Consider the following 10,189-nt stretch of genomic DNA (forward strand, 5'->3'; position numbering starts at 1 on the left):
GCAACTTTCTTCATTACTTCCAAGTACTCTTAACTCTGTCGAATAAAACACCTGTGTTTATAATTTCTTTCCTTTTCAAATCTCTGATCGCAACTGGTCTAAAAAAAAGATGGTTGAGAAATTTTTAAAATCAAAAAGGTAATTTTTTTAAGATTTGTGAAACAAAAGTGACAAAAATGACAATCATGTAAAAATATTTTTTTTGCTTACTATTTGATAATTAATAATTTTCTATCAAATTAAAAAATTTTTTTTTCTGGGAAATTTAATTTTATAAATGGTAATTTTTTAATAAAGAAAACGATATATATTGAAATATAAACGATATAATTTATATATTGTATAATTAATTTACGTAAAATAATTTTGCTTTATGAAATAAATATTCTAAAAAGTGTACTTTAATATCATAAAAGTCCTAAATTACATAAGGATATAGATATAGATTAACACACAATAATACATACTTCTCTCCTTTTATTCATACACTTGGGTTAAGATAATGTATCACAATAAGAGAAATATATCAACCATATGATGTGATGTAGATAAATAAAACGTTTTGAACCAAAAGTACATAATGAGAGGGAGAGCGAGATCTAAAGTTATATAGCTGGATTTTATTCTTAATTGACAATATTTTTTCCAAGTGTTAAATGAAAGTTTCTTCGCCGCTTTGTTTCTTTTTTTACAATTTAAAACACAATCTATACTTACATATTAAATTTAGCAACATTTAGATTAATACTACGTAGCGAGTTATGATGTACATTAAAAGCGATTTGCAGCTCTCACACTTTATATACCTTATTTTGTTTATATTATCGATATAAAGAAGAGATTCTTGGGGCTGTAATCGCAATCGCGTATTCGCCTTACAACTTTCTTTCGCTTATCGAATATCGATCAGCAAACATCAGTATATTTTTCAAGGTCTTTGTGTTTGAATCTCGTCGAAATAATCTTAGCATTTTCTTCTTAACTTAGTGACATAATTACAGAAAAGATCATGCCATTTTTCAATAAAATACATTTTTTTATTGATAACTATATGATAAAAAAAAAACATGAATTTTCTTATTAGTGTAAATCGCAACGATCTGAAAATTAGATTAATAATATTAATACAAGAAGGCTGCATTTAATATAAAATGTACAATTAGGGTGCCAAAATCCACAAGTTCGCAATTCGCTTCCGTTGAGATATGTCAGTGAAAGTTTTTACAAACTGACAGAGTTATTGAATGCTCATTTCGTACAGAAACATCATGATATTGCTACTAAAAATGAAAAGTTTCTCAACTACTCGGAACAGAATGATAATGGAAATTAATAGAGTACTGCGTCGACTATCAATGGATGAAATAAATCGTTTCATTATCATTCGCGTGGTAATTATACCATATTAAAGAATATTGAAAATTAAGAAGAAAATGCTAATTTATTTCGAACGAGTGATAGATGCACGCGTAAAACTAGTAAAATTTTTGAAAAATCAGAAAGCAAACCTCTTCGTGTTTTATCTTAAGTAGAAAATATGTAGAAGAAGAAGAAGAAGAAAGAATAAACTTGCCGCGCGCACGAGCCTACTTTGCTTCCTAAAAATGATTGTAATACTTTCAATGTATGCCATATTGATTTGAGCGTGTTACACTTTTATTTATGTATATATCTATGTACTGGAATAAAACGAGGATCGCTTCAGCCGGACTGCAAAAGAAATCGGCCCCCACCGGAATCGACCGGCCGCTCTAAAATATTCTCTTTTAGTCTCTCTAATCGCGTTTCAACAATAACAATTAATAATAATATTATCCGCGCGCGACGCGGCCGGCTTTTGTGGCGGGCGTGCAACGGGATTTTGCTACGAGATATACGAGACTTACGACGGCGTGATAATTATTGTTTACCTCCTTACAAGCTAGATCCTTTGTGTGAGTTTGTCGCTTGGAGCGCGTCGTCATTATCAGAGCTGTAAGTCGAGTCAGGGCAGTGCAGAGAGGTCCGCGAGGTGTTCGTTCCCCTCCCCTTCCCCCCTCACCCTCCCATCTCTCTCTCTCTCTCTCTCTCTCTCTCTCTCTCTCTCTCTCTCTCTCTTCTCTCTGGATGTCTCCAACGCTTAAAAATGTACTTTGCACGCAATGTAACTGGAACGCAGTGCTATGTTAGGAATTTTTAACGACGTGCTTGTTTATTTTTCAATAACAAAACTCCGCTTCGTAAAGAAAAGATTGAAGTGCCGAAGTAAAAGCGAGACGACATAGATCACATACCAGAATTATATTTCTCGGGATACCTCCATTCCTATTTACGATCTTCATCAAGTCTTGCGACTTTTCTTTATTTATAATCGAATCTCTCGTAGTTGAAGATCAGTCAAACGAATTATATATGTAAGATGAACATATTTAAGATACCTTTCGGACAATGTGTTCACACAGAAAAACAAACGATTATATAGAAACTTGATCCGAAAAGACTTGAAACGGTTACATTCAGCTTTTTAATTTATTAATTTCTCTCGGGAAATATATCCTTCTAATACTCATCGTTTGCGCAAAGTCACACTCATAGCGTGCTAAAACTTTTTGGCACGGAGTTTAACTCCACATTACTCACGTCGCATGTTTCTAACATTCTAAAATTATATCTTAATTTTTATTCTTTTCTTTGATGATTTACAATTGAAATAAAAACTGAAAAATCTGCAGATAACATTTAATATATTTCTAGGTAAAGATAAATGCAAAAATTTGTAAAATAATTTGCACTATATATAATAATGTATGTATAAGTAGCATTTATATAAAGAGTATCCAAAATAAGTTTCCTTATTCCAGGAAAAAACTGCTTATACGAGTAGCTCGGAAGGATGTTTTGGGATATATTGTCCACATATTCCACTCTCAGTTACTCTCATTGCAACTAGTGTCAGTTAAGCGGCTTTGCGTTATGGAGGTGCCACTGCTAAATACGTCTGATTACAAAGTAGAAAACTGAAATCTGAAATTTTTTATCATCTGCTACACTGTCGCACCGAGCAATTTTTATTTATTTCCAACAATGGCGGATTTATATATTTTAGCGCCCTAGGTCCTGTATAACTTTGTGGCGTTCCCTGAATATACATTTAGCGATCCTTTCAAGAGCTTGTCTCAGACAAACGAGCAACTAAAAAAAAAAAAAAACTACTGAGCTTATTCTTAATTTTTTTCCTTCCAAAAGCATGATAAGTTAAACTTGAACCAAGATTATAAAATTCTTAACACACATTGTTCCCAAAGTTCACTCATAATTCGCGACGCAGTGTCCTAGTAGGCCTCTGTATATAAATTCACTAATTTCCAACGTTCAAAATATATTTAGGTATCAATTTTCAACAATAATGATGAGATCAAGGCTGAATAACAGATTATATATAATAATGTCATTTTGACGATGAAATGAATCACAACTAATCAAAAAATGATTTTTAAATCATTTTGATATTATTTTGATGTCACGATGACTTATGTTCTGCTTAAAATTGTGGCTTCGATCTGAGGACAAATTTTTTTACATTACTGATATTCAAAGCTGGTATCGCGTTACAGCAAATGTTTAAATATTAATAGCAATTATGCTAAGAAATAGCTTAAGTAATGTACCTAAGTAAAATTAATGAATTTTTTTCATAATTGTCCCATCCTTCCTAGGATAAGGAAACTTATTTTTGATATACTTTTCGTAATATTTTACACATCTTTTAAAGATAGATACATAAAAAATTTTAAATTATTAAATAATTTGCACTAAATATTATATTGCGTATAATTAATAAGTTTATAAAGCAGGAGCGTGCTGAATACTCCACACGTAAGTAATGAACGAATAATCCACTCTGACTTTTCTAGAACTACAAAAATTTGATATTATTGATCCGGTGGATAGTTAAGCGCTTCACGCTCGTCAGATGAGAAGCACACTGACCTCTAATTCCATTATATGTTAATTAGTAGCTTTATCATAATTCAATCAATGTTATACACCTTACGGTCGGTCTGCTTGCACACGGACAAAAACATGAAGCGCAACGTACAATTGACACAACTAGATTGTTGAATTGTTTTTATATTCATACATCTGTCAGAGTCAACTTGCGTTTACGTGATAGATGACGAAAACCACACAGCACTTTCTGAAAGAAAAAACTTCTGAGAATGACGTCCTTAGGATGTCATTTAGAGATCTGTGCTATATGATCAATTATCGAGGCGTTCGCGATTTACATCTTCGATTGCGCGATCGCAATAAGTTCGTCGCCAGTCATTAGTGGATATGAATGCGATTTATTCGAAATAAATTTCGATATATTGCGGGCATATCGGCAAAGATTTAAATTCTAATTACAAAACTTGTGTGCACGCAAGCGCACTAACGCTTCCGAAATCAAATTCGGATAACGTGCAATAATTGTTAAATGTTAATATTGTAATTCCGCTCGGAACGTTTCCGCTAATACGAATTCGCGTAAATTCCATGTCTGCAATCGATTATTTATATCTTATCGCGTGTACGCGAACATAATCAACGCAGTCACGTCGTAGCGTTGAAAGCGCATCCCCATGCATGCGTATCCACACATGTGTACATACACATACATACACACACACACACACACACACACACACATTCACACACACACACACACATTCACACACGCGCGCGCGCATTATACACACGGACGCGCACTTGCGCGCACTCATGAATTTGGCACTTATTACGCGATAAATTATGTACATAGATTTTATACTAATCGGGAATGAAGCACCTCGAGGAGAAATGACATCGCTAATCGTCGATCGGATCGCGGCGCGATCGACGCGCGGGCGTGCTGTAAAATGTTTATACAAATAATCAAAATGAAGATTTATACATTGAGCTATGTACAGTCATCTTGTACCCTGTGCGCCGAATTTCTCGCCGCGCATTAATCATTGCAGATGAGCACGAGAGAGATTTTACAAGCGCAAATTCGGCGCGCGAGATCGCGATTAATATTAAAATTTTATAAATTTCTCACTTCCTTTGAGCACCAAAAATGTTTTTATCCCATGCAATCCTTACGTAAACACTCGATATAATGATACATTAAAGTATAAGCGATAATACTTTCAACGTGTTTCACGATTCGCGTCGCAGACGATACGAGCAGTAGGTATCTCTGTGCCGGATTTGCTTTCGTCCTGTATTTCGCCGCGGAATCGCGCCCTTTGCGGAATTCGAGTCGGTGCGGATTACTTAATCTCTTTGCAAAAGAAATGTTCAAGTTCGTATTTTATCGCATATAACATTACGCTTTCCGTTCTCATTTGTTTCATCTTTGGAGAATTTATCAATGATGTCCTCATTTGTGAATTTGTATTATAGATTCCTTCAATTGACAAAGTATGATATGTTATTAGTATCATTTGATTGTAATTATAATATTGTAATTAATATACTCATAAGAAAAACCCTCGAAATTGAGACTATATTTCTCCCATTTTTATTTATATCTACATTTGAATAATTTTTAAAATAATGATGAGTTTTATAATCGATCAGTCTTATTAAAAAAGCTAAGAAGTTTCCTCAAAAACATTTTGTTCTATTTCGATTTTTATTGATTAATAAAGAAATAAAAATAGATTAATTTTCAAGGATTGATTTTATTTCTTCACACAGTAATTTCGACCAACAAAAAAGAAATTAATATTTATTGCATATCAGGACATTCTCTATGTATTGCCAAAGTTTCATAATTTTTGTAATTTAAGTTTTGAGATTTTCCTTTCACTGAGAGAAATTATAGGAATAAATCAAGGGGAAATAAATGTGATATTTGTTAAGAAAACGATTAGTTACTATTGCAAATTAATTATTTTTCATTCGTCAATGTAATGAACAATCAATAGTATCGCAAATTAAAGGTATATAGAAGTCATAAAAGATCATAGAGTCTCAAATCGTAAGAAATTTCAAATTCAATTTATAAATTCTTCCTATATATGACTGTGATTCAGGTCAGTTTCCTACAACTTAAAACGATCCCACGATCATCTATAATTTCTATGTAAACGATCATAAAATCTATCCAAAAGATAGGTTAGATTCTATGTAGTTTGCTTCTATTACTAATAATTGAATGGTATAGCACATACTAGCAATCACAACAAACCAATTTGTTGTCATATATTTACAGATCACTTGTTAAAGGTACTGATGGCTTGTTAAATTAACAAAATTTTTTTCTCTTAGTGTTCTCTTAATGTCAGTGAAATCTACGTGCAGCCGCAAAAACGCGAATAACTAATAAATATGAATTGGACATTTTTTGCAGGTTAATGTATAATTTAATTTTATATCATGATATTTACGTGAACTATATTTGTCCAATTTTCTTGAGTCAAGCAAGTCTCGCAACTCAATAGAAATGATACTTACATAAGATATAACGTCGTTCATAAGATTTACATACGAAACCATGCACGTGGTAGATAGAAAAACGTTTTTTAATCCTTCTACTCTCAATGATCATCATCCACGTCCATTATCTCACAAACCTATAAACAATGATGTTATGATCGATTAGTACGGTTGATTAGTTTCAAGCAAATTATCTCCTTGTTTTATATAATTTATGGCGAAAACCTAAGGAGACATTAATCAATCGGATTTTGTACGCAAATTTAAAATCTAATAATTGAGTTTTATGATCAACAAATTTAATTAAAATAAATTGCTCAAAAAAAATTTGTTTTACTTCCTTTTATTGATGAATAATAAAACGAAAACAAAAAATGGATCAGGGATTAATTTATAGGAGGAATTTTTTTTAAATTTTTTATCCCTTTAGGAGAAATCTCTTTATGAATTCAGCACAAAAAATAATTTATTTACATATCATGACATCGTCTAGTACCAATTTTAACACCAGCCATAATGTAACAATACCAGGCGTAACATTTCCATAGAATTCGCAGTCGTTTAAAATAATAATGGCCACTCTTATCAATCAAAAATTTGCTTCAAATTTTAAAAATCACGATAAAGATGTCATTAGAAATTTGCCTCAAGTCTTTTAGTATTCATTATGCGCAATTACACAAATACACACTCTGGCTACAAGTGCTGTTAATGCTGAAGTGTGTTTCGAAGCGTTTTTTGATTTGTCATTTGTCAAATTCTTTCTTCCGATTAGTCAATCAAAAACTTGGATTGCAGCGCAAAATGAACTGTAACCTTTATTTCTATAAATTATAGTACTAGTTTTTTCTTTGACTATTTTTTTTTACAACATCATTTTCATTGAAGAAATGATGATATAGAAATTCTCGAAATAGTCTTCGTTCGTGCTTTTCGAATCAGCGATTAATTGGCATTTGCACCCAGGCGCGGCATTCAACAAGGTTGGACATACTCGTCATATATACGACAGCGCAATAATATCATCGCGTATCAGTATGCGATTTAATATCCAGGACAAAGTACCGAGTGCCGCGAAATTTACAGCGGTATTTCCCAATAGTTGTCCAAACGGAAATGACTGGGCCGGGCAATTTTGTCGTACCAATCTGGCGATTATGAGGCGCCGCGGGTCGTAAAAGTGTGGACCGTGAACCGGACGGTCCGCGCCTCGTAATTCAGGACAATAGGTGTCTGCCTCGCGACCGGCGGAGAGACGAGGAGGACAAGTGAGATGGGAACGAGACTAAATCGGGGGAGGGTCGGACAATGTTTGGTCTGCTAGGTGGTGCGCGCGGCGCGATAACCGGCAATACTTTTGCGGCCGTCATCCCATTATGAATGGGCTGTGTTAAACGAGGCGGGAAAAGCTCGCAAGTACATCGCAAAGTGATGATACAGGTTGTGTATAACAGGATCCTGTATATATATATATATATATATATGTACATACATATAACGATGTTTCATCCTCTCCCTTGCTCTTTCCGCTCCGTTCTCCGGTCATGCGCTCGCCCTCTTTTCCGCGCCGCAACTGCCCGCTCCGTTCACCGTTATTTCTCGCGTTCCCTCAGTTCCCTGTTGCACCTGACCAGTGCATCTCTACGGTTTTACGTACGTTGCAAGAGCGCGCGCGTTCAAGCAAACACTCTTGTTTGCGTCGCGCGGAAGAAAAATAAACACGCGAGAAATGATACACAGATAAAGCTTAGGGCGGACAATTCTCGCGTGTCAATGTTCTATCTCCTCGATGAACTGTATCGAAAGTATTCAAGTTTTCCAAAGAATTTTAGAATAAATAATGACTTGGAATAAATCTTTTCTCGCGAGGAAGTCGTTAAGATCAAACACTCCTATTGTAGTTAGAATTCCTATTGTAGTTAGAATTCCTATATTTTGTAATTCTGTGTAATTTTGTGTAAACGAAAAGAAGAGGGTTTGAAGTATCTAAAAACTTAGCTAAATACAGATTTGAAAATAATAATTTTTTTTTCCGTTTTTTAAATTTATTTAAATTTTTTTCAATATACGTTCCGATTGTTTAATAGCACAATTCGAATTTCACTTATTATTAGAAATTCGATCGACATTATGTATAACGACTTTCATTATTGGACAACTGGTTGTTTAACTATCAAGATATTTGGTTTTTTTGTACTTCAGTTCAATTCTGCAGGGACAATTATATTCGTTGATATAGCATACAAGCAATTATTCTAAATTTTGAGTTTAATTTCTTTCGTTATTTATTAATATGTATATTTCATCTCGATTATTTTACAGTTGGCACTAAGGCGCAGTAAAGATCGAAATCGTCTGTTGACGATGTCGTTTTATACAATTTTCTACTATATTTTATGTATTTGTTCCCAAAAATGACTAAAAATTATAATTATATTATGGTAATACAATCATTCTTATAATTATAACAATTATAATTTATAGTCATTCTCGATGTCAACTATATATTTGTTACAGATATATATATATATATATATATACTTATTATTAACACTTTAGAACAGTAATAATCATAATTACATGGCAAAATATAATTATATTCATGAATGTCATAAACTTTTCTGCCATAATCATAAAATCTAATATACAATGTCTATTAATACTAATTGTAAGCCAGGCTCCCTCTTTTGTTTTATTTGATATCTTATATAATAATACCTATAAAATTTGCAAAATCTCTTTGTAGCTTTGTTTGGACTATTAAAATATTAATTAAATTATGTAAGACGTTCAAACTACTTGCTAGGAAGTTAAAAATTTTTTTCCAGCACCGTCATCAACGCTTAATTGTTCTACATAATTATTTTGATGATGATGATTATTATACTAAATTTATTTTTAGATTTATATTCAGTTAAATTTTTAGATACTTTAGTGAAATTATTTTTCCGTATATATATCACATAATAAACTGTAATATATATTACAATATATATTACTAAATTAATTGAGGAAACAATTATGATACTTTCTAAGATGGACACAAAACTTGTTTCACATGAAATCAAAGTACATTTCGGGATATCTCGTAGAACGTCTAGGCGAAAACGTCTAGACGAAAAGAAAGACTAAACAAAAGAGGCAAGAAATTCCACAGATTGAGTTCGTTTAAGGACAACACCTTGGCGTCTGAACTCTATTACGAATGGCTTGCATTAAATGAGGCGATGAGAGAGCTCAGCAACTACACAGTGAAGTGAAGACATGCGCCGCGTACTATAACAAGATTTTCTATTTCGTCCCTCTTTCGCAGGTCTCTCTCTCTCTCTCTCTCTCTCTCTCTCTCTCTTTCTCTCTCTCTCTCTTTCTCTCTCCTCCCCTCCCTTTCTCTCTATTATCTCACTGTTATTCTATGATTTTGCGTGCACTGTGCTCATTGAGTGGGGAGTAATATTGCGAAAATACCTCACGCGCGTTGTACTCTGCAGATAAAAAATCCGGCTTGGCAACCAATTTTGCGTAGTGGTATCGTATCACACAACCGGCGCACGTTAGCGAATTTAAGGGTCGTCTGAATCGTAAGAAATTCGGTATAACCGGTCAAAAAAACGCTACCGTATTTCGTAGCAATCACGTGAGCACAATAACGTGATATCATGATATGAATCGATATGTAGTCCGGCAAATGATCGATAAATTTGTGCTTACTTTTAAGACTTTATATATATATATATATATATAT

Source organism: Atta colombica, unplaced genomic scaffold (assembly GCF_001594045.1).
Source record: "Atta colombica isolate Treedump-2 unplaced genomic scaffold, Acol1.0 scaffold54, whole genome shotgun sequence".
In the NCBI taxonomy this organism is placed as follows: Eukaryota; Metazoa; Arthropoda; class Insecta; order Hymenoptera; family Formicidae; genus Atta; species Atta colombica.